The sequence below is a fragment of the Macrobrachium nipponense genome, chromosome 41, assembly GCF_015104395.2.
Source record: "Macrobrachium nipponense isolate FS-2020 chromosome 41, ASM1510439v2, whole genome shotgun sequence".
Taxonomy (NCBI): domain Eukaryota; kingdom Metazoa; phylum Arthropoda; class Malacostraca; order Decapoda; family Palaemonidae; genus Macrobrachium; species Macrobrachium nipponense.
Window position 1 is genome coordinate 8,906,908 of NC_061102.1, and position 26,261 is coordinate 8,933,168.

Consider the following 26,261-nt stretch of genomic DNA (forward strand, 5'->3'; position numbering starts at 1 on the left):
TGTTTGCATTCAGTTTCATGTTTCTTAATGTGATTTACTCATATTTGAATTCAGTTTGATGATTCTTTTAATATTACTTAATCAAGTATTTGTTCATATTCATATTCAGTTTTTATGTTTCTCTGAATGTTACTTACTCAAGAATTTACTCATGTTTACATTCAATTTGATTGTTGCCCTTAACGTTACTTAATCAAGGATTTGCTCATGTTTACATTCACCTATGATGTTTTGAGTTAAAGTTTCAATATGATTTCCAAGAAGCATAAGTTAGGAGTCCTCTTGTAGGTATAATATTTGCTTCAGCTTAGATAACGCTGTCGGAGTCAGCGAGGTAGCGGGCCGAGACTGTAATAGTGTGGCACAGTGTCGTTATTCCAAAAGACAATAACTTAATAATACTTAAGAAAAAGGCACGAAACGGATAATAAGGAAGAAAGGGAAAGGGAATAATACGATAATGATTTTTCTTAGCGAAGGGATTTTGTTACTCCAAACATTAGGCTTTTAGCCATTAGACATCTGGTTTTCATCTCCCCCAAAAAGCCTCTGTCCGTACCAGCGATTAGTGACCAGCGATATCGCCCAGGCATCTTCGAGAAATTGGAAACTACTCTCATTAGCGCCTATGACTAATCGCCGTTCCCTTCGTGAACAGGTCAGAGAGAGCCATCTGGCATACGTTAAAAAGGAATTCTATGACCCGTTGTTAGAAAGAGGGAAGTACCAAATTCTTAAAAGCTCCACCCTCCCAAAGGTAGGCCTCTAGTATCGACGAATCAAAAGCCATGAGTGTTGGTCATAAGACAGCCCAAAAGAAGTATCAACGAATGACCTATGAGGTTACCAAGGGATACGCCCCTAAGAAGCCAGGACATGAAGAAGGAGGCGTATACAAATTCAAAGCCTACGAATTACTGTAGAAGACCTGACAGGAAGGCGGTCTTGTATAATGTTTGCAGCCACTAACGGCACAAGAAGTCGTTCAGAAAATTGCCAAAACAAACCACACCCAGTCAAAATCCAAAAACCAATCCAAAGGCGGTGCTAAGGAGATTTAACAAACCCCCAACAAAAAAGGGCAGAACAGAGAGAGAGGAGAGCAGAGAAAAAAGGGGAAAGGGGAGGAACAGAGAAGCCAAGAGAGAGAACAACCGGGGAGCCTGAGGGGAGAACTGCAGTGGCATGGCCGTGAAACAGAGAAGGACAGAAGAATCCCCAGAAGAAGAACAGGTGCAAAAGTGTGGTGTGCGAAGCAATCAAAGACAGTGAAAGTGACAATCAATTCTCAGTAAATTTCCCTCGTGCCTATAGACTCGTAATTGCAACAAGTGCCAATTAAGTTTTATCAGTCCAAAGAGCCCAGTAACTCAGAAGGTGGAAAAACATGTGTAAGAACCCCTAACGAAGAATAAACTTAATGCAAAGAAACATATCAATCTTAATTTCTCATCCTAAACAGAACCACCCCTTTACCTAATTCCCCAAAGTACAGCCTCCACGGCACACGTTACCTTAGATCTGTGCAATGAAAGTAAGTACCGTCACATATATATATAGATATATTATATATATATATATATATATATAAATATATATAATATTATATATATACATACATAAAAATATATATTATAAACTTCTTTTGAATATACATACAAATATACGTATATATAATGATATATATCGTATATACGTCAATATATATATATATATATATATATAATATACTATACCTTCATGATAGTCCTATTCTTATACTTCACAGTCACACTGCCATAGGCCTCAGGCTATATGAAATCACAGGAACTTTCGATTTCATTGCATGTATATATATGTATGTATAGTTGAAAGATATATATATATATATATATATATATATATATATATATATAGATATATATATATATATCTTTCAATATACATACATATATATCATGCAATGAAATCGAAAGTTCCTGTGATTTCACTATAGCCTTAGGCCTATGGCAGTGTGACTGTGAAGTATAAGAATAGGACTATCATGAAGGTATAGTATATATATATATATATATATATATATATATATATATATATATATATATATATATATATTGACGCCATGATTCCGAGTTCACGATATGTTCATAATTAAGTATTATTATTATCATTAATGTATTTTAGAGATTTTCTTCCTTTCTCCTCTTTCTTTATCTTCTTCTTCTTCTTCTTCTTCTTCTTCTTCTTCTTCTTCTTCCGTTTAAATGGCGTTTGCTAATCCGCCCCAGTAGTGATCAGTAGATTCAGCAATGATCAGTAGTAGTCTATAAATTGAGCAGTTCAGTTATTAACCGGGTATTCAGCAGTGACGCCCTAGATCCAATGATCGTAGATTCAGCAGTGATCAGTAATGATCTGTAGATTCAGCCTCTATCCGTAATAGTGCGTAGATTCAGTCATGATCCGCAGGTTCATTAATTCGGTGATGATCCGTACTTTAAGCGATTCAGTCATGATCAGTAATGATCCTTAGATTCAGCGATGGTCAGTAGCAATCCGTAAATTCAGCAATGATCAGTAAAGATCCGCCCATTCGGCAATGATAAGTAATGATCTGTAGAATCAGTAAATTCAGCAACGATCATTAATGATCTGTAGAATGAGTAAATTCATCGGTGATCAGTAATGATCAGTATATTGAGCAATGATCCATAAATTCTCAGGATTGATCTGTAATGATCCGTGCATTCAGCAATTCAGTAATGATTAACAACGATCCGTAAATTCAGCAGTGATCAGTAATGATCCTTAGATTCACAGCAGTGAACAGTAATGATCCTTAGATTCACAGCAGTGAAACAGTAATGATCCTTAGATTCACAGCAGTGATCAGTAATGATCCTTAGATTCACAGCAATGATCAGTAATGATCCGCACATTCAGTAATTGAGCAGAGATCTCTAATGATCTGTAGATTCAGAAACGCCAGGCCATTCATATGAAATGTAAATGGACCGTGAATTGAAGGGAGTACCTGGTTCTGAGTGTAATGCTTCTCTCTCTCTCTCTCTCTCTCTCTCTCTCTCTCTCTCTCTCTCTCTCTCTCAAATCTAGCCGACCTCTGTTAACTTATGCAGTGAATTATTGTAGTTATTGTCTTACATTTTTTAGGTCTCTTCTATGTCACAGAGAGAGAGAGAGAGAGAGAGAGAGAGAGAGAGAGAGAGAGCATTTCCAGAACGTGCGAGAGATGAATCTATATACAGGCAAAATGTAAATAAATAAATGATAAAACTATACTCTGTTTTTTTCCATCTGTCCATCCGCCTGTGGTGTTTTTGTATGGTAACACTGCGTCCCGGGCTTTAAATAGTTACGGTATGTGTAAATTTTAGGTAAATAAAAGGATATCTGGGTGTACATTTGCAACTGAAAAGTGTTCTAATAATTTACTGTATGCGAATTACACCGTTAATATTCGAAATAGAATATTGTTATTATTGTTGAATGTAAGCTGAATGTAACTATCCAAAGCCCGGGACGCAGTGTTACCATCCGCAAACACCACAGGCGGATGGACAGATGAAAAAAAAACAGAGTATAGTTACCATTCACCTTGAGAGAGAGAGAGAGAGAGAGAGAGAGAGAGAGAGAGAGAGAGAGAGAGAGAGAGAGGAGAGAGAGATTTTTCGAGAGACGAGAGAGGGGGGGGGGGGGGGTCATTTTCACAGAGGTCCTTAGTCCTCGCCTCTTAATCTGAGGGCGAGATCTCGGCGGTCATGTTATTGAAACTACTTTACCCTTGAAATAACACTCAAGGTCAACCTTATGACTGGGCGAGACCTTCAGGCAGAAAGAATAAATTATTCCTTTTATTTTCTGTTCTCTTAAACAATAAATGCAAAAGTTCAACGAGAGATATTTTAATCAATTTTAATCTGTTTCTTACTTGGAAAGTTCATCAGATATTCTTACGCCTCATTGTCATGATTCTTAGTTAAATTGCTAAAATAATGTTAAATTGTTTTAAATGTCGCTTTTAAGAGACAACTGGAAAATTATTGAAACTTTGCTAGCCACCAGTGTTAAATCTCTTGTTATTCTTCCGCCTCTTTCTGTTAAATTCATACTTTTTTTTTTCATGGTTAATGTTTACTTATTGTTAATTTTCTACTGTTATGGACAGCTGGGAAAGTGTTTGAACCTTTGGTATCCACTGGTGTTAATCTCATGTTAATTTTTCCCTATTTCTGTTAACTTCATATTATTTTCTGTGGTTAATGTTAAATTGTTAATATGTCGCTGCAATGAACAATTACAAAGGGAATGAAATTGTTTATTGTTAAATTTCGCACTTTTATTCCCCTGGTCAGTGTTAAATTATTGTTAATTCCCTGCTGTTAGTGACAAGCGGAAAAAAGATTCAAAAGCTTTGTAATTAATTTTCTGCCGTTTTGGACAATTATTTTTACGAAATGATTAACACCCCCCTTTCTTTTTTTTGGTAAACAATATTTTTCGTCAGGTTAATTTTGAATTGTCAATGTCCTGCTGTTATGGACAGCTGTGAAATGATGAAAACTCTTTGTATCTGTAAGCAATAATCTTCTGGTTGATGTTAGATTTAATATGTTGCTGTGTTGGACAATTACCGAATGATTGAAAGCCTTTGTTTTGGCAAACAATAATCCTCCCTTCTACTCTTTGAATTACCCTCACTCTGGCCGGTGGAACTGACCTCAGTGAATTGTGACGTCTAAAAAATTGCATTGATGCTGATACAGTCTGTCTCCTTTCGCTGTCATATTGCCTGATCTTTTTTCATATCGGGAATACATCAGTTTTTACCTGCGCTGCACTCAATACCTCTTGCGTGCAACATAGACCTGTCATTTTTTTTTTCGTGTTTTCATATATTTTTTTCTGTGGTGGGTGAGGTCTTCAGTGTAGTGAATGTATGTTTTTTTTTATAATGTATGTTTTTTATGCCTTAGGTTAGCCATATGCCAGCGCAGAAATTTGCCCCTTAGAAGGGGTTAAATGTAATTATTTGGTATATAGTGATTATTATTATTATTATTATTATTATTATTTTATTATTATTATTATTATTATTATTATTATTATTATTATTATTCCTCTTTGTGTGGGTGGGGGTGAAGGGAAGGGGTGTGTGACCGGAGGTTAGGAATCTTCTCTCTCCTCTCTCTCTCTCTCTTCTCTCTCTCTCTCTCTCTCTCTCTCTCTCTCTCTCTCTCTCAACATTCATATAATCTAACATTCAGTGGACTTTTTTGTACGTTTTGTTCTTTTCATTGTTCAGATTTAAGACCAAAGGGGTGACTATTATAGATTCTCTTAGATCCATTCAACCCCCCTACCCACCTTTCCCCCGTCTCTTCTGATTGCATTAAGGGTTTTGGGGGGGGGGAGAGGGAATTCTTGATGTAGTGGTTACTTATTGACCCGTGAGGGGAAAGGTATGTTCTTGGGTGGATTTAGGGTGAAGGTATATAACCCACCCCCTCCCCCCCACCCCCCAAAAAAAATATATCGTATATTTTGACTTTAAATATAAGATTATAATTTGTTCTGCTCTTTCATCCTTAAACACCTTCCTCCCCCTCCCCCTCCCCCTCCCCCCCCTCCCCCTCCCCCTCCCCCCTCCCCCTCCCCCGACAAGCGTCCCTCCACTTGGGTCAGTTGTAAGCGTTAGTGGCCTGTTATGACCTCAGATGACCTTATTAATTATATATGTTTCTTCTGTGATGATTAAACCGGGTTTAGGTAATATTCCCCTGAAGATATTGCGACTTTTATTCGGGTCTTATATTGTAAGGCTATGCTGAGTAACTCTCTCTCTCTCTCTCTCTCTCTCTCTCTCTCTCTCTCTCTCTCTCTCTCTCTATTCGATTTAGGGGTTTGTCTTAGTCACAAAAAGGTCGTTTATATCAGCTTAGTTTTGGAAGGTATAGATAGCTTAATAGGTGTAAACAGAATCGTCCAAAAATAGTGGGTCCTGCCCCCCCCCCCCCCCCCCCCCCCCCCCCCCCCCCCCCCCTGCTCCCCCCCCCCACCCGTTGTGTGTCTAGACAAGCTTTATCATAAGCTTGGGAAGTAAAGTAGTCAGCTTTACGTGTAGGTACTTAAAGCTTCAAGTAACTTTAATCGTATTATAAAATTTGGAGGTCATTTGTGAGTGTCGGTTAGCATTATAAGTAGTATTATAAAATGCAATTATTTTCGATGCATTGAAGTTGATCTTTGCAACTTCCGGTTGGCTTTTTAGGTCAGTCTTCTAAGGACAGGTCAAGTGACCTAGTGAGAGATTCTGGGTCATTTGCAATCTTCTTCTACTTCTTCTTCTTCTTCTTCTTATGGTGCAGCTTTTGGTGATGTCATCTTTAAGTCCGAGAGAGAGAGAGAGAGTGAGAGAGGATTTTACTTCGCCATGAATTCTAACTTGGGTTCCTGGAAAGGGATCGATAAGTTATTGTGTTTTTGTAATAATAATAATAATAATAATAATAATAATAATAATAATAATAATGCATCAGTGGGCACATACACACAAACACATCAATATGTACACCGTGTGTATGCGGTTGATGTATTTGTTAAATATGCTAATTTATCAATTTCACGTCAGTGAAAAGTTAATGTTAAATATGCTGATGTTGCGCAAAATTTCACATCAGTGAAAAGTTAATGTTAAATATGCTAATTTTTGCAATGTCACTCAAGTTAAATATTTTTCTCTTAGTTTGGTTATATTTTAATATCGAAAGAAATTCAAACGTAAATATTAAAGAGGCATTGTGTAGTCTAATCAGTGCCAAAAGTGACTTAGAAATATCGTGTAAATATATGACAGTAGATATTATTATTATTATTATTATTATTATTATTATTATTATTATTATTATTATTATTATTACACAAACGACCGGCCATCAGATTAGAATAAAGAAAAGAAGATCAGCGGCCGGCAAGAAGAGACCTCGACCTTAACCTTGTCCTCTGAAACAAAAATAAGTAAACAAATAAGAATAGAACTGAAACAATGAAGAATAATCAATTGTTTTGATTGTCTTCTCGACCTTTTTATTTATTTTTTTTCATCTTTTGTCATATCTGACAGAATCTCTCGGTTTGTCTCGATCGGTTTATTAAACCGGCGCAAGATAAAACAATTGGATTTATTATTTATAAAGTTTTCTCTTCGATATTTCCTTGCGTTGCTTGGAGATGGGTGATAAAGGCTGACCTCTCTCTCTCTCTCTCTCTCTCTCTCTCTCTCTCTCTCTCTCTCTCTCTCTGTGCATGTTATTGTAAAGACCTCCCACAAGAAGTAAAGGAAACGTATTGGGCTAATATATTTGGACTATAAATAGGCATACGTAACTATATTTGGACAGAGTACATAGGCCTATGTAGTTTGTACCATATACGTAGGCCTTTGTAACTATATGTATACAATATATATAGCTCTATTTAACATATTTGGACATTATGCATAGGCCTATGTAATTTGTACCACAGAATAGGCATGTGTAACTATATTTGTACAATATTTATAGAAGGTCAACGTACGTATATTGTGCACACACAGTTACATAGGCCTGTGTATATTGAACAAATACAGTGACATAGGCCTGTCTGTATATTGTGCAAATAATTGCATATATAGGCCTGTATGTGTATTGTACAGATAATAGCATAGGCCTCCTGTTCTGTGTGCTATATATATTAAAAAAGGTGTCGTTGATGGCCTATAGTAGTGTCTCTCTCTCTCTCTCTCTCTCTCTCTCTCTCTCTCTCTCTCTCTCTCTCTCTCACATACAAGCAGCGGTAACGATAATCATGAAGGCAGAAAGGTAAAATACGATCATGAAAGCAGAAAAGACACCAGCAGAAGAAGCAGAAGCAGTTATAATATTATACCTGCTGCTCATGTGGCGATCAGCAGAATCAGCCGTCGAGATAATCAGATATAGAGTCCAGTTCAGAGTGGAAAAAAGAAAAGAAAAAAAACCGCTGCATTATTTAAAACCTCGTTGACTGTTGCTCTATAGTTCTTTTTGTAGTGTTCCGGAGGTGGTCGACGTACAGGATAAAGTGAGAGAGAAAAAAAGAGAGAGAAAGAGAAGAAAGCGAATAATGTATTAGTACGATTGTGCACTTACCGTTGCCAACCAACATCATCTGAGCCGTCGGTGGCTGTAATGTAGCGGCTTTTTTTTTCTTTTTTTTTTTTCCATTGCTTTCTGTATCCTTTTAATAGAGTTCTGGAGGAATGGAGAGAGAGAGAGAGAGAGAGAGAGAGAGAGAGATATGTAGTAGTACTACGATTGTGCACTTACTGTTCCCAACCAACATCATCTAAAAACCAAACTCGGCGACTTGTTTTGTAGTCGCATATCATTTCAATGCTTTCTGTGGCCTTTTTTATGGTGTTATGGTGGCGGAGAAGGTAAAGGAGAGGAAGAAGTGAGAGGGAGAAAGAAAGGAGAGAGCGCAAGAGGGAAAGAAAAGGGAGGAATGTGGTAGCAGCAGTTCGACTGTTCACTTTCTGGCTGCCCCCAAACCAACATCATCGCCATTGAGACACTCGACCAAACTCATCCACACAAACACCAAGGAGATCCGTTCGTTCTCTGTTTGTGCGTGCGTGCGTCCGTCCGTCCGTGCACGCTCTTTATAGTCTGAATGTGTTGTAGCAGCAGGAACAGGAGAGAGAGAGAGAGAGAGAGAGAGAGAGAGAGGGTCACACAGAGATTCGGGGCGGGTAAAAGAGCCTTCATAAGGTTCATACTGGCTTAACACTATACACCCCTTAACCCCCCTCCCTCCGCCTCATCCTCGTCCTCCTCCTCCTCGCACCGTCCTCTCCTCCCCCTCTCCCCATCTCCCATGTCGGAAATATGCTGCATTTAGCTATTTACCGTGTGTGCGTGTTTAGAGTGAGAGAGAGAAAGAGAGAGAGAGAAAGAGAGGCTAGCTTTGTACGCCTTCTCATCCGACAGAAAGACAGTTCCTTGTGGATTGTGGTTGAGTGTCGTTGAATTTCCCTCCTTAAAGGATTCCTTCCTCTCGAAAAATCCTGGCGAGGATTGTATCCACGGCGCCCTTGTCGGTAGGTGCGTGTTTTTGTGTTCTGTTTTGTCGTTTTATTTGTCGTATGTGGCTCTAAATACGTCGTATGACACCTTTCGGGATTGTGACGTTTTCGGACGTACTTTTCATGGCGTGATTAATCCGCGGATTATTATTCCCTTTTGGCGGTGATTTATCGGATCAGATCGCTATCCCTCTCTCTCTCTCTCTCCTCTCTCTCTCTCTCTCTCTCTCTCTCTCTCTCTCTTGAGAGAGAGAGAACGTGTATGTCTTGAATTATATCCCTCTCCCGATGAATTATAGAATCATCTCTACTTTTCTCTTTCTCTTAAGAGAGGATCTGCCTGTCTCTGCTTTGAGAGAGAGAAAGAGAGAGAGAGACTCTCTCACTCTTGAGAGAAGGCGAGAACGTGTATGTGTGTCTTGAAATTATATCTCTCCTGGTGAATTATAGAATCATCTCTGCTTTTCTTTCTCTTAAGAGGATCTGTCTCTCCGCTTTGAGGGAAAGAAAGAGAGAGAGAGAGAGAGAGTCTTGAAATCTCTCTCTCTCTCTCTCTCTTATCAGTTAGCACCAACATCTGGTGCGTTTCTCCAGTTCTCGGAACTAGGCCTATGCTACAGCCGGTGTATGTTTAAGCATTTAATATAAGCATAAATGAGTGTGTAAGTCTGTATAAGGGAGAAATGGAGTAAAGTCGTGTGTGTTGTATGTGTATATGTATGCATGTATGTATACATTGCTATCTCACGCCGGAGAGAGAGAGAGAGAGAGAGAGAGAGAGAGAGAGAGAGAGAGAGGCCCCTTTGGTCGCTCAGTCGTTGTGAGAGAGTCTACCAAGACACAGGAGATTGGTAAAGGCCTCTCTCTCTCTCTCTCTCTCTCTCTCTCTCTCCAGTTGAACACGGCATTCCTTGCTGCGTGTCTTTTTCCCGCAGGGAAGAAACATGAAATTATTTCGGGAAAAAACGAGATAATGTCGAGTGGGATTTTAAGTGACCTATTTCAGAAATTATCATGTTCAATTCATCTAGAAGTGCCAGTGGTGTGTTTGTGTATTTGTGTACGTGAAATACGCATATTGTATTTCACATCGTGTGTATCTATGTAAAATGAAAGCTGTTCAACATACATAACACGTTTGAGTTGGTTACAATGAAAACAATACAAAACATGTCTTATCGTGGTTATAGTGAAAGCTGCTTAGCATACAAAAACACGTGTTTTATTATGGTTATAATGAAAGCTGTTTAAAATACCAAACACGCTTTTAATTTGGTTTTAATGAAAGCTGTTTAACTTACAAAACACGTGCATTACTGTGGTTACAATGAAAGCTGTTGAACATAGTACAAAACACGTACTTATTGTGGATTAATATAAAATTTAACATCGTGATGTGCTTTGTGACTTATACTGACGATGGATTAATCATTATTTATGGAGATACAACGGCGAGGAAGGTAGGCCTATGGATTTAGGGGAGCGTTCTGTGAGTGAATGAATAATGGCTAGCGTCCCTCAAGGTATAGCTCGAAGCCAAGCGGAGGAGGTGGAATTGGAGTTGGAGTTGCTCCCAGTTACTGTCGATCGCTGGTGAGAGAGAGAGAGAGAGAGAGAGAAGTAGAGACTGTGACTTGGTCTAGGGTGGTGGGTTTAACCGCGTCAGCTAAACCCCGGCCTTCTCAACATCTGCCCAAGCGTCACTCAACTTTGTTCTCTCTCTCTCTCTCTCTCTCTCTCTCTCTCTCTCTCTCTCTCTCTCTCTCTCTGTTGGCTGACAGCGTCGGGGAGAACTGCTGCTGCTTTTCACCAGGCTAAAAACTTGAATAATTACAAGGCAGGCATTGACACGTACAGGCCTAATGGATGTAACATACATTGATTCCTGTGATGTCACCTTCAACACGACTTGCTTAGTGTGTCATTAGTCGTAATTATACTAGTAATTTAACATCGAATGGGGTTACAGAATCGTTTTTATCTGATTACAAGGCTTTTTGTAGATCCTATATAATACAGTTCTCTATCACATCATTAGGTAATTGTAGTAGGTTTTTAAGGCCTATCAGTGACTAAACTTATCCATCTACATATATAGAATCATACTTTATGTGCATGTTCTTTCATTTTCCTTAACAAACAGTCTCAACTTTAGCCATTCACAGTCTACGTTGTGTAGTGTCCGTATGTTTGTGCGTAACTGTGAACGTTTGTTTTGATGACGCTCTCTCTCTCTCTCTCTCTCTCTCTCTCTCTCTCTCTCTCTCTCAACGTTTATAAGCGTACAGTATACTCGACAAACGAATAGCTATTATGGCCGACATACTTTGATATTCTCAAAAGAAAGTATATTAATCTCTTGGTCCTTTATTTATCGAATGTATAACACAAGGTAAACGTTCGTGTAACTTAAAAAAAAAACAATTATTATAGGCCTATAGGTAACATTCCAACAGTACATTATAATAAAAAGTAATATGTCATCATTTATCCTTACTTCAAGTAGGTATGAGTCCACATTAACGGTGCTTTTGTGAAGTACGCCAAGTGATATTCAAGTAATATTCGCCAAGCGTTATTTATACAACCCGTTTGTGTACCTCGGCCTAGTAATAATGTCCGTTGATTTATCGCATGGGCGGCGTTATTATTGTGCTCCAGTTCAACCGCATGTAATTGAATTTTTATTAATAATGATTCCCGGATAATTATTTGTATATCACTGATTGTTTTAATGAACCGTTTAGGGAGCATTTTATCATCCATTAAATTACATTTTCTCCTCAAATAGGACATTGCGTGATGATGGGAAGCTTTATTTACCCTCACTCTTGTTTTGTTTATGGGATTATTATTATTATTATTATTATTATTATTATTATTATTATTAGTTTCGATACTGTGGTTTGTTGTATAAAAGCGAAACATGCGAGTAGGCCTACACGGCACATACGTCGTGTCCACATGGAACATATCGGTCCTAATGTTTATGTTTATCTACAGTGCAGTTATAGGTTTATAGACAATAACATTTTTTTTCTCTCGTTTTTAGATTAGTCCATTAAAGCTGCAGTGTCTATACGTAAAGTGGAAAGCGTTTGAATTTCATAATTGTGAACTATCTCACTAAACGTAGACCAAATAGACTACTGTTCACATCAAGAAGCAGGGAAAAGCAGTAACTAGCGTTGAGGAATGTAGGAAGAAGCCTTCTTCTTCTTCTTCTTCTTCTTCCGTGATTGTTGTAAGGAGGAATGTTAAAAGATGCAGCATTGCGCAAAATGCCGCCGCCAAAGCTGAACCTACGTTGCAGTTTTCACATTTTGTTGGGGGTTGGGAGTCTCACTCCTCACAGCAGCTGCTGCTGCTGTTCTCGAGAGAGAGAGAGAGAGAGAGAGAGAGAGAGAGAGAGAGAGAGAGAGAGAGAGGAGTTTCGTTGTGATGTTCCTCTGGGGTGAAAGCCCGTGTATTCTTTGTGATTATGTGTGTTTAATGAGTCAGCATTACCTATATAGGCTCCATTTTGTTTGCTTATGTACATAAGTACGTTTCTGGGTTATTTATAAAGGTTTCACTGTTATTTAAGCTTATTATTAAAATAACCTACAAACAAACAAGAGATAAAAGAACTATAAGCATATATTTAGATAATCAACGAGAAACGAATTTATGAATCTTACTGATTTTTAGTCTCATGTAGACCATTACTATTTGTAGTATTAGTATTGCTGTTATTAAATGATATCATATCAAAACAAACTTCAAATATGAGAGAGAAAGAACTTCAAACATCTAAGTATTCAGATAATCAACTGAAAACCAATATATTAATATATAGTATATATATTATATATATATAGATATATATATATATATACATATATATATATATGAAAACAACTTCTCATACCCAGTCGCTTGTAGCTAACATATGCCTGGTGTCAAACCGAGTGATATTTCGCTGCCTTAGTTCGGAGAATGGTATGTGTTTTCATCATGACTGGTATGTGGTTGGGGGGAAGGTTGGTGAACTTTCCTCTGAGGAAATGCATCGGAGGAATGCAAAAAGGGCGGCCTGAGTTTGTGTGTTTGTGCGTATGTGTAGCTAGCTAGCTAGCTGGCTGGCTGGCCTCGGCATTAACTAGAGGAGAAGAGAAGGAAGTCAGATGCTACAAGCATCCATCTTTTCTTGGAAATTTCATGTTTTTCGGTGATTTTATGACCTTTGCGTCATTGTGCCTTTGTTTAAGGAGGCATCATATAATTCCTTATGTATATGACTCTGTTTTTTAATGTAAATTAAACTTATTCATTGATCTTTGGCTAGTTAACGCCTAGATAACTTTAAAAGGAATAGTCAGCTGCAGGTAGAGACATATTGGTATTCAGGGCAAAGTTAACGGTGGGTTCTGCTTTGCCTATGAAGTGTTGGCACATTTTGACAGAATCTAAACTCACTATATTTTTATTTGAGTTTGTAGTTTATTCGTTTATTTCCATATTACTTGTTCTTTTTTATTTGAGTTGTCATTCGTTTAATTTTTATTACTTTATCTTTTCTTTTCGAAGATCAAAAATATAATGTAGTTTGATTTCATTGTGTTTTAATAAAGGACAGTGGTGTGTGTGTGTGTGTGTGTGTGGTTGTGATTGTTGTATTTTTATTGCAGAAAAATGTTTTGTGGTGACAATAGCGAAGGGGGGTTGATCTCTCAGTAGGCTTAAGTTGGTAGATAACCAAATACTTCAATTTCTAGTGGGGGGAGGGTGTTATTGATCAAGGAATTTGGGTATCGGGAAGTAACCGTACCCAAGGCCCAGAAGGAACCTTCTAGAGGAACCTCCTGGTTGAGTGAACTTTTTTTTTTTTTTTTTTTTTTTTTTTTTTTTTTTTGAGAGGGTGGTAGTGCTAGGTGATGTAAACGCAAAATGATTGATATGGGGGGAAAGCCAGCATGGAATGCAGGTAGAAATGTGAAGACATTATAAGTGTATTTGATGTTTTCTATGATTGCTTTAAGTATATATGAAAAAATGGCTATAATGAGTATATATTTTATATTATTAAATATGATGTAATTTTGTTATAATGCAGGGTTAAGGTAATGCATTTACAATAGGGAAACATTGGGTGTAAATAAGGCTTTAAACTGCAGAGTTTTATAGATCAGGTATTTATTTTGTTCATATTGGAAATTTTAATGAAAAATTAAGTTCGTTTGTAGATTATTGATATGTAACTTAATTTGCGTTTACCGATATATATTAATAAATTTCTTCAAATTTATAATTGGTCATTTCTTCAGTAATTACGTTATGTTGAGTCAGTTTCAGAAAATGTGGATAAGAAGTAAATAATTCTCTTGTGGTCATTAGAAGGACAGGTTTTGGGAATGACGTCATGTTCGTTGTTGTTTGTTGTTCGGCAATCAAATCCATTTCATTAAGGAGCAAAGTTACTAATAATAATAGAAATAACAGAAAGTTTTTTCTTGAATAACTAGCAAATATAATAAGAATAGATGTGAGTCTCTGGGGATAGTTTAGACTAGACGCTATAGTGTGTAGGCCTAGCATAAGCTATCCTGACGGTTAATGCTAGTTGATTTTAGTGTGTGTAGGACTAGGTCTAGGCCATCTTTACAGTTGATGCAAGAATGTAAGACTAGGTGGTGTAGGCTATCCTGACAGTTGAAGTTACTTTGTAGGACTAGGTTTAGGCTATCATGATAGCTGCTACTTGCATAGTGACCCAAAATACCTTTCATTAATCACTTTAGAATATCAAATGACGTCATTGATTTTTATTTCGAAAATGGTTCACTGAAAGGTTAGAATATATAATATATATTACATATATATATATATATATATATATATATATATATATATATCTAATACATACATACATACATACATACTACATACATACATACATTACTACTCCATACACACACACACACACACACACACACATATATATATATATATATAGATATATATATATATACTATATATATATATATATATAGAATTAACGGCTCAAGAAATCTCATGTAATACTTTTGGCACGAGTCTAACAGTGGTGGTGACCATGTTTAATATTTATTAAATGTTCTGTCGGGTGGATGGATAGATTTGACAGTTTCTGTATTATTATATCATCTTTGTATTTCAATTCTGTTCCAATCGATAGAGAGGCATGTATAACTCTTTCGTTCAAATGTACCCACTCCACATCTGTCGTCCTAGACCGACCAGAAATGAACGAAACCCATCGGGCTTTGTATGAACAACAAGAGAAGCTTTCAAAAAGTGTTCACTTGGTCATTTACATAAGAGAGAACTGGTCAAAAGCAAAAGTGTGTCCTTTACAATTCGTTGGTGCCTTAGTACCATAAGGACAACTGTATATGCTTTTTGCCTTTTTGTGGTCTTCAAGTGAAAGCTGATTGATTGATTGATTGTGGTTGCTAAAACTGGCGTTACAACATCAAGTGGAAGCTATAGTTATAGCTACACTGATAAGCTGTTTAGGGATACACGCCTTGTGGAGTTACTTTATAAATAGCGTTCAGGCTTCAGGTTTAGACGTGGGCTAAGCGTGGGTTTGTGTCAACATTACCTCATAATTCATTGAGTTAGGAAGGTTATGTAAGTTAATTAACTGTTAAGAATCATCTTGAATGATTTAAAAGCCTTTTCATATATATATATATATATATATATATATAGATATATATATATATATATATAATTATATATTCACATGCATTTTATCATTCTACTTAATTGTGCGACACATATGTTGTTGTCTAGATAACGAAGAATTATAAGGAAAAGGCTTTATCTTTTACTTAAATCGGACACTGTTGTAATCTAGAATGATACTGACAAGCAGATAAGAGTTATCTAGCAAATTATACTTGAGGCCGTTCTGATGCCAGAATTTCATATATATATATATTTATATTCCTTTTTTTTTTCGTCTATTTCTCTACCCATTTTCTTTGGCTTTGAGTTGAGATGTCGTGGGTGGACTGTTCATATTCATTATTGATTGGTAGACCAAGGTTCTGGCGTCTTATAGCTCAAGTAACTCCCAACAGGAAGAATATAATAATTTCAAAACAAAAGTTACTGCTACTTTAACTTCTTGAGCTTTGGACTTCCTGTTTAGTTGCATTGCCTGCTGAAGTCTGTGTAGGTCTAGACGTAGTTTACATTCATCACTGTAGGTTATGTCTAAAGTCTCCATAAATCTGTGTAGATCAAGTCTAAAGTTTACATAAATCTGTGTAGATCAAGTCTAAAGTTTACATAAATCTGTGTAGATTAGTTTGCAGCCTACATAAAGTTGTGAAGTTTAAGTTTAAAGTCTACATAATTTGTAAAGTTCAAGTCTAAAGTCTACATAAATTACATGAATGTGTAAGGTTTAAAGTCTACATAATTTGAGAAGTTCAAGTCTAAGGTCTACATAAATCTGTCGATAAGTTTGCAGCCTACATAAATTTTTGAAGTGAAAGTCTAAATTCTACATAATTTGTGAAGTTCAAGCCTAAAGTCTACATTAACCTGTGTAGATAAGTTTGTAGCCTACATAAATTTGTGAAGTTTAAGTTTAAAGTCTACATAATTTGTGAAGTTCAAGTCTAAAATCAACATCATTTGTAAAGTTCAAGTCTAAAGTCGACATAAACCTGTTGATCAAGTCTAAAGTCTGCATAAATCTGTGTAGAGATGAGTTTAAAGTCTACATAAACCTGTATAAATAAGCTTACACTCTTCTTATATTTGTGAAGTTCACATTTTTTCTTTTTTCTATTGCTTTTCATAGGCCTAGTTAAGCAAGGCAACGGGAATCCTAATAAATCCGAAATGATTACAAAAGATTTTTTTTTATAAACTGCCTACAAAGATTAAGATTACTATAAATTAATACAAATAGAAGATAATGTTTTGCTTTGGTTCAAGACTGTCTCCCAACGGAGTAACGCTTGGAGCCAATTATAGGCCTAGGATAAGTCCTCTTGTCTTCTCGTAAAAAAAACGAAATATCAGTAGATTCCTTCTCTGTAGAAGAGGAAGAAGAAGAGGAGGGGAAGGAGGAGGAGGGGGGGGAAAGGCTTGGAGAGTGAGTTCTAATCGCCTTGCTGAATTTTGCCGGTCATGCAACATGGATCGAACATAACCTACTCAAGAAGGAACTAAGGGCGACTTTTGCCTGGTGGTCAAGAACCTCTCTCTCTCTCTCTCTCTCTCTCTCTCTAATACGTGGCGTTTTGCATTGTCTTCGCTGAAGAGTGCTATATCATATTTTGTCGTTGTACCCTTAATGATGTTTTATTTGACGAATTTATCAAAAAATTTAGTATATATTTGATGAATTTATCACGTAATTTAAATGCCATATCTTTAAATCTGTTTTTTACAACGTCTGCTGTTCATTTTCCATTATATTTTCGTTGATTAATTTCATATTTCGGCTTACGCTCGTGTCAGAGTTGGTCAAGACGAGCCAGCCGCCATGTTGAATGCCTCTTGTCATTGGAAAAGAAACGCAGGGAATTCCACCAACAGTGGCGTAATCTGAATAAATATACATTCAGTCGTCGCGTACAAGAAGTAGAGCGACTTCTATCCGCCGAGTTCTCAACCTGGACGAATAATAAATGCGTGTGTGCGTATGTTTGTTGCGCTGGAGGTATCTAACTGGTTTTATAATCAGCCCGAAAAAAAAGAGAGAAAAACCTTTTGGTAGCGTCTTTGTCGTATATCTGGTGGGTGTTACTTGTGGCGTTTGTGCGTGCGTTTGTGTGTATGTGTGTTGGAGTTTGGGCAACCGTGAAGCAGGCTTGGGATTTTTCGGAGGATTGGGAGTGGGTGGGAGGGGGGGGAGGGGGAAGGTTAGAGAGGGGAGTTGAGAACATGTAAGCGGAGTGGTTACAAAGCGTACTATGGCAGGTGGTAACTAGTCTCATGGCTGATGGTTTTTCAGGGGTTTGCTAAACCCATCGTGGAGGAGAGAGAGAGAGATGGGGGGGCGGTTTAAATAATGTAGAATAGAAAACAGTGAGTGATAACGTGCAATACAGTAGTGCTTTAACTTACTGAAGCTCCTTTTTAGAGGCTAATAAATACGAAAATCTTGGTGCTGTTGCGTACGATCACGATCCCCTTTAAAATGGCAGCTTTAAATTTACATAACATTGTTACATAATGTATAAATATATTGTAATGTAACGTCACTTTGACATGACGCTACAGGAATAACCTGCATCCTGCATCATTCTTGAAGACTTTCGTAACATCGGTCTAGGAACGTGATGTCATATCCTTCACATTCTTGTGAATATTCTGGCTTGTTTTACCGAGTTTTAAGGATTTTTATCATGAATAGGGATTGTCTCTGGTTTACGTTATAAATAAAAACACATATTCTAATTAAATAATGTACGAAAAGTCACTGGCAAATGTATATTAGTACCGAATCTAATATGGGTTTGTGTACCCAACACCAACTTTCGGTTACGTAAGTGTAAGAAAGCGTTCCCGTGCTCTGCTCTGCTCTCTCTCTCTCTCTCTCTCTCTCTCTCTCTCTCTCTCTCTCTCTCTCTCTCTCTCTCTCTGTCGTTAAACGTGTACCAAATGCAGAGGGAGTTCAAGTAACCGGCGGAAAAGTATAGATTTTTTTTCTTTTTTTTTCTTTTCATGATTATCTTCGTGTCGTTTTGGTGGCTAGGGTTACCACCAGATGTACAGTGTCAATTATTGTCAGTTATTTCGGCTTCAGAGGGTTCTGTTGTGCTTCCTGACCGCTCTGTATCTGGCCCACCCTCATCCCCCTCCCCCAAATTTGGAAGCGTGTGCTTGCTTGCATAGTGCTTGGTGCAGCAGCAGCTGATTCAATGAAACTGCATATTGTTGAAATCGAAACATTATCGTTGCTTCGTTTCAGTGAGAGTTGACGTACGTCTTGCATAGTGCTTGCTTGCTGCAGGTAATACCTTTTGGAATTTGCACGGTTACTGTTGAAAATGCATAGTTCTGTTGATATTCTCAATGAAGTTGATGTATACACCTTAGAATCCATTCTATTATTTTCTGCAAAAGTAACCCCCCTTTTTCCTTTTTTTTTTTCAACAGTGTCCACATTACCAGTCCCTGCTGTATCACGAATGTTTTGAATGTTCAGCTATAAATGTGGGTCTAAGTGACTCCCCAGCTCTCGCATACTTTATTGATTGCAGAAGCTCTTTCAACTCTGCTTCGTTGCAATGTGGGCCGTTTTATGCTTTCCCACAAGGCACACTTAACGGCAGTGGAAGCCTTTGTAAAGAGAGAATGAATGTTATGTGGTTCAAAGTTTATATTTGACGCAGACTTGCTTAGTCACATTATCGTATAATGCACACGCAACCACAGTGGAGAGATTGACGTTACATAGATTAGGGTCACAATGGAAGGGGATACAAGCAGGTTAAAGGGGATACGTGGGGTGCGAATTAGTTATGTAAGTGTGTCAGTTAAGGAAGATTTACAGTTGGATGCAAGAAAGCGAGTTGATCGTAGGTAGGTGAAAGTTTGTAAACGGTTTTAAAGAAGTAGAATTGGAAAATTGGCCTTGAGAAAAGGCGTGATTGATGTGGTTCTAGGGGTGAAATAGATTCTTCATAGATACAAATGTAGTTAGAGAGGCCTCGTAAGACGTAATAGCAAGGGAAGGTTTAAATATGGGTATGTTGGCCTATTTAACATCTGCAAACATACAAGGCCGTTTTTCGAATGTGTAGCAGTACATAGAGTGGTCACGAAGAGGTTATTTACATAATTAAACAGATCATCATAACAACAATTTAATCTATACGCTCTGTCCTTGCTTAATCCGACAATACCAACTGTCCAAAAGATATTAGCTTGCTTGATTTATGCTTGGCTTAGTGAGTGAAACACCTACCCCCTCCCTCCCCCCTCTCCCTCTCCGTCACTCCTTCCCTGTCTCTCTCTGTATGTCAATATGTATGATACCTTACGAAGCACACCCCTTATCTGAAGCAGGGGGCGCCTTTTTAGGAGGTGGGAGATAGGGGAGATGGGATTAGGGAGGGGGGGGGCGTGTTTGGTCGTTGTTGTTGAAGCAAGTTGCCTACTGTAGCAAGACTGCGTGGCCACGTCTGATAGTAATCCTGGAGGATTGGTTTTATTGCCGGCACAGTGTATAACGTTTTGCATGGGAATGGACTCACAGTGATTGTTACAGTAGATCGTTTCGTGGACTCTTGTCTTCGAGTTTATTTTATTTTAATTTAGCAGACTAGGCCAATTGTACTATTAGCAGAATCTAAGTTTATTTTACCTGACAGATTAGGCCTATCTACCATTAAAGAATCTTAAAAGTTTATTTTATTTAACAGAGTGGGCCGATAGTACTATTAGCAAAAGCTTAAGTTTATTTCATTTAATGGAATAGGCCGCTGGTGCTATTATAAAATTTTTACCTAAAATTACAGTTACTCCATCACTGGCTTTAATCTTCTAGTCTCGTAACAGCTTATATTTGCTTATGACTATGAAGTGTTGAGTATTTCTAGATCTTTACGTATTCCTACTATTATTTTCGGGCTTTCCTCCTCGATAGTAGCTTCCCAATACCTTAGAATTACAAAGCATTACGAAATGTACAAGCGGTAACTACTAGTATTCTTTCGACAGTTTGGGTCGAAGTTGATGAGAGTTTAAAAAAGGAGAACCGCTTTAATTGATGTGTGTGTGTGTGTGTGTGCTAACAGATCTCTCTCTCTCTCTTAAATATTTTTCTTTTTGTATGCCTTAGACCTAACCTATCATTGTGAGCTCTTCTCTGCGTCTCGTGTTTCCTTTTATTTTTTTTTTTTTATCTTTCAAAAAACTAAGGTAGATAGAAGAGAGGAGTGTGCGAATAAGAAAGAAGGAGAGAAAAAGAGGGATTCATGAACCCTTTCTCTTCAAAGGAATCCATATTTGAGCAAGAGCAAAAGCTGTGTGTGACTGACTAAGGTCTCCAGCGTTCAATGACAGCTTGAAAGCCCTGCCCCCCCCCCCCTCTCTCTCTCTCTCTCTATCTCCCTCCCTCTCCCCTCCCCTCCCCTCCCTCTCTCTCTCTTCACTTGCATTAGTATAAGGTCCAACAGGGGTTAGCGCATGGCTACCCCCACACACACAAGCGCGCTCTCTCTCTCTCTCACTCACATATCCGTCCTGGTATCAGTGCCAGGTTTTTCGGGGGGCGTACTGCACCCTTCTGTAATTATTACTGCGAGAAACAAAGGTCTTTTTACATGGGTCTAGCTTTGGTCGGTCTAATGCCGTCTTCATTATTATCTTCTTCGTCTTCTACTTCTGCTTCCTCTTCTTCTTTTTCTTCTTCTTCGGAAGAGATTATGAGTCGCTCTTCTGTAGCTTTCTCGAAGGAAGAGTCGCTGTTATTGATTTTATCAAGATTTATCGTGTGTTAGCGACGATGCTGCTGGCTTTGTATGTATATGGTCGGTGCATTACGGTAATACGGGTTAAGGATTGTATACGCTAATACGGGTTTTAAGGATTGTGCGTTCATAACTTGAATTTTGTGTAAAGTGACACAGTGACGGTTTACAGTGTCACTTTCGGTAATGATAGTTTACTATGCACCGTTAGAAAAACAGTTGATAAGTTGTTCATTGATATTATTCTTCGAAACAGAAATGGTTGATTTCTTGAAACCGCTGACACCTCATGATTTCTCTTAGTGAGAATATTCCAGTAGTTTTGGACTATAGGTCTTATCCGTGTTGATATTCCAACAGTTTCAGATTGAAATTTTTATCCGTGTTAATATTCTAACAGTTTTAGACAGTAATTCATATCCGGGTTAATATTTCAACAGTTTTGGACTAACTCTTATCCATGTTAATATTCTAACAGTTTTAGACAGTAATTCTTATCCGGGTTAATATTTCAACAGTTTTAGACTGCAACTCTTATCCATGTTAATTAATACTTGAACAGTCTTGGACTGTAAATCGTATACGAGTTAATATTTGTACAGTTTCAGACTATAATTCATATCCGGGTTCATATATGAACAGTGTTAGACTGTAAATCGTATAAGAGTTAATATTTGTACAGTTTCAGACTGTTATTCATAGCCGCGTGGATTCGCAACCTAAGTTCTTGCACAGGTCAGCCATATTCACCCCTAAAACCGCTGGCAACATCCAATTCACATGATGAACTCCAAACCTACTTAAAAAAGATCATTGCTATTCCTCCCTCTCTCTCTCTCTCTCCAGGTGAACTCGTTTTCTGCTGTGAACTCGCGCAGTTTTAAATATTATCTCCCCCCCCTCCCCCAAACACCAAGATTACCACCGAACGGCGAAGCAGGCACAGAAAGAGAGATATCTTGGTTTGTGTACTAGAGTTCCACTTCCAAGAACTGTACGAAAAAGTCTTGCTCAGCGGAGAGAGAGAGAGGGGGTTGGTTGGTTGGTAGGTTGGTGGCGTTGGAGAAGCGTCTCTTTCTCTCTCTCTTTCTCACCCACTCGCTCCGCTCATTTCCTAAAAAATACGCGTGTTTAAGCTGCCTGATGGAGACTTTAAACTTGCTAAACATTATGAAAAGCAACTGGGGTATTTTGACATTCCGTTCGCCTGGGTCGATCGTACAGCTCTCTTGGTTTTCACGAGTCTTTATTTATTTTTTTTTTTTTATGGCGTTACATCGCTGTATTGTTCCCTTATTTGGAGCGCGCTGTCACCTCACCCACCGGTGGTGGTGGTGGTGGTGGTGCTACACAGGAAGGTATTTTAAAATTCTCTCTCTTACTCTCTCACCCCTCAGTCTTGTGTGATTTACATCAGGTTATTGATTTAATGTGCGTTAGATTGAGGTCGGTTTCTTGTTAAGGTGACACACCACCTCCTTGCTTAGACGCATTCGACTCGCGGTATGTTGAACCGCTGCATCTGTTCCATCTCGGGTTAAGCTTCGCTTCGCAGCTTTTCATCTGCGGTTAAGCTGATTGATCGAGTGATTGCTGTGTCACCGTCTCCTGGGGGAAGCATTTTAAGTGCAGATGTCCCGCTTGACATTTTACAATATGGTGCGTGTGTGTGTGTGTTTCCCAACTGAGAATTCCATTCTCCCCTAAAGGCAATGTTCGGTACTTTCGGTACATTTTGGTACACATATCCACTCCTTCATCGATTACCGAAGCTTTCTTTGTTCCCAAGTAGACGAAGACGCACGGCGAGACTTTCAATTAGCGAATTAACGACGACTCGAACATTCCTTTCTTTCTCGGCGAGCGAGATATAGTTAGTTGTGTCCAAGTTTCAGCTCATTTAGCGCCGGTTGCCATTCTAAACGATAACAGCTGTGAGATTGGCCTAACCCAATCGATTCCTCCGCCCTCCCAACAGCTCTCGTCGACGAAGCCGCCCGCCTTTGGCTCACGTATGATGTTTTGCAGTTTTCCACATCCGACAAGAGAGAGAGAGAGAGAGAGAGAGAGAGAGAGAGAGAGAGAGAGAGAGAGACGAACGCTCGCTTGTTCGTCGCCCACTGACTGGTTCCTGCACATACAAAACTCTCGCTCTCTCGCACATACTTTAATTTGATCTTCCAGTCTACAGTTCGAAAGAAAATGGGGGAGGGGAGGGGCGGGGGCTGGTTGGTTTATGTTTTATTTCCTCGCGGGTTTAAAAGTGGGGGTTTACGGAGTTAACAAACCTTTTTCTGAGCTTTTAAGTTTTTTAGAGTTAGGTTCATCGATCGTCTCAGGAGCCCCAGTGTATGATAATAATCGTGTGAAATCGTCGTTACATTATCTCTTTTTATCGTTTCATTCTGGTCCGGGAGGAAGAGGCTCTCTCTCTCTCTCTCTCTCTCTCTCTCTCTCTCTCTCTCTCTGTAGCTGGCTGGTGGCTGCTGCTGCTGCTTGGGGGTTAGCTGTCATCATAACTCTGGCACCTCCATTGTGTAACATCCACCCTACTACTACTACTCCCTCATCCTCACCTCCTCCTCCTCCCTCATACTCCTATTCCCCATCCACCTCCTCCTCCTCCTCATCCTCCTCCTCCACCTCTCTTAGGAGCTTGTGTTTGTGTGTGTGTGTGTCATTCGCTTATATCAGGCGAAAGACGTCCCGTGTTGGTTGGTGGTGAAGTGTGTGTGTGTGTGCTCGCCATTTCAGAGCGTAATCGCGGGAATTATATTTATTATATATATAAATAATATTCACTCTGCAAGCTGTCTTTCTTGGAGGTTTTTAAAGAAGACACTAAAGAAAAATGACAGTAAAGAAAATATTACTCTAATTCATCTGTTTTTCGTTTTGTTTTTATTTCAAGGTTTCCTTCTTCGAAGGAGTTATAGATATCTATATATATGTACAACCCTCGTACGGAAGTGTGGAAAGTTGTCATGTTTTAGAAAACATTTCGTGTCGTAAATTTTAAATTTTGAGACACGAATTAAGTGATAATTCCGTGAGTTGAAAATTAAATAAAAGAAAATTAAATAAAAGATAAAACGAAGCTTAATAATGTGAATTGAAGTGGAGCAAAGTTAAATAAAAGAAAATATATCAAGTGATTATGTGAAGTGTGTTACCGCCAAGAATGTTGGATGTATAGAAAATAATAAAAAAAAAATTGGCTAATTTATTTACCAATGTTGTGATGCATATCGTAAAGTTTTACTAAAAAGTCATGGAGTTTTTCGTACATAACGGATCAGGCGGAAGGACAATATGTGCCATTTATTAATTGGCAAATGAAGAAGGTAAGACCTATTTAATTTTGTATTTAGCGTAATGTTGTTGTGAATGTGACTAGGCTTAGGAGGTTAGACTTAAAAAGTATTACCGTTATTTTTTCCCCCACCTGTTGGTCTTCAGGTAGATAGTTTTAAATTAGGTCATGCTTAATATTCTTTCATCCGTTTGTTGGTGATGAAGTGATTTCAAATTCATTTTAAAGGCCAAGCCGGTCCAGTGCAGGCAAAAGTTTGTGTTGCAAGTTGTACCCGGCCTAAATAGTTTGAATATTGATTACATTCAGATTTTTTAAAAAGCTCTTTGCAGTAGATTGTGAATTTGTTTTGTCACTCGAGTGTCAAAGACTGATTTTATTACATAGGTTAGTTTGGAAGTTCGTAGAAGCGCGCGGAAGTAATTTATCTTAAAAAATAAATAAATAGAATAAAGTAAAAGACTTTTAGTCGCCTTTAGGTGGATTATCTTAAAAAGATAGTCGACTTGAAATGAATTATCTTGAGAAATAGTGGTCTCAGAAATTAGTGGTCTCACTATCAACTTGTTTGATCCAAACCACTTAAAACTAGATATAAATGTAATTCGTTTCCACATTACCATAGTACATTTCGTCGATAAGTTATATTTGTAAATTTGTAAACTGAAAGTTTCCGTAAATGTCGAATCAAATATAATTAGATTATACTGCAGTGTGCTGATTTAAGAATGATTAGATTATACTGGATGTGGTCGAATCAGGACTGATTATACTTAAAGAGTCACAGAGATTAAACTTGTGTAGAATCAAGATTAACAATATTATACTTCGTATTGAATCAAGAATGATTATAGTTTATACCTCTGTGTTGAATCATAATATTGTATTTTTGTGTTAAATCAAGAATTTTTCAGATTATACCTGTGTTGAATGAAGAATAATTAAATTAAACTTGTGCACCCTAGCCTCGCCCCACGTCTTAAGAATAAGGCATTCTTGAAAGACAACATTGCAAGAATGGCCGCTCGTTGATGATAAGAATAAGGCATTCTTGATAACCACTACATTTCAGGAATAGTTGCTTATTGATGAATCTCGTTGACTTGCATATAAGGCCGCACGTATATCGTCGGGTCATTAACTTTTCAAGATTCTTGCGAGCGTTGGCTAATGGTCGACATTTTTATAGATTTTTATCTCTGTCGTGTTTCTCATTAGATTAGACAGTTACTCGTCGAAGGAAATAAAGACGCGTTTATTATTAATGTTGTTCTGCATATATTAAGTGAAAAAGGCTAGGAGTTCAGGGATAGTTTGGTTACATTATTATATTTAAAACCTTTCGGACTCGAGGTGGGTAAAGAGAGAATGAGACAGACCA

General features: G+C 38.0%; 1 long non-coding RNA gene across 5 annotated transcripts in view; it reads left to right on the plus strand.

Moving 5' to 3' along the window:
- Positions 1 to 26,261, plus strand: part of LOC135212487 (uncharacterized) — a 233,863-nt gene that overhangs the window by 143,602 nt on the left and 64,000 nt on the right. Inside the window, exons 1-2 of one of the 5 annotated variants that reach the window (XR_010313916.1) lie at positions 24,263 to 24,324; positions 24,479 to 24,911. The exons of the other annotated variants lie outside the window; for them this stretch is intronic. This is a non-coding gene — a long non-coding RNA (uncharacterized LOC135212487). Of the gene's footprint in view, positions 1 to 24,262; positions 24,325 to 24,478; positions 24,912 to 26,261 lie in introns of those variants that run through there. 5 annotated transcript variants of the gene reach the window in all.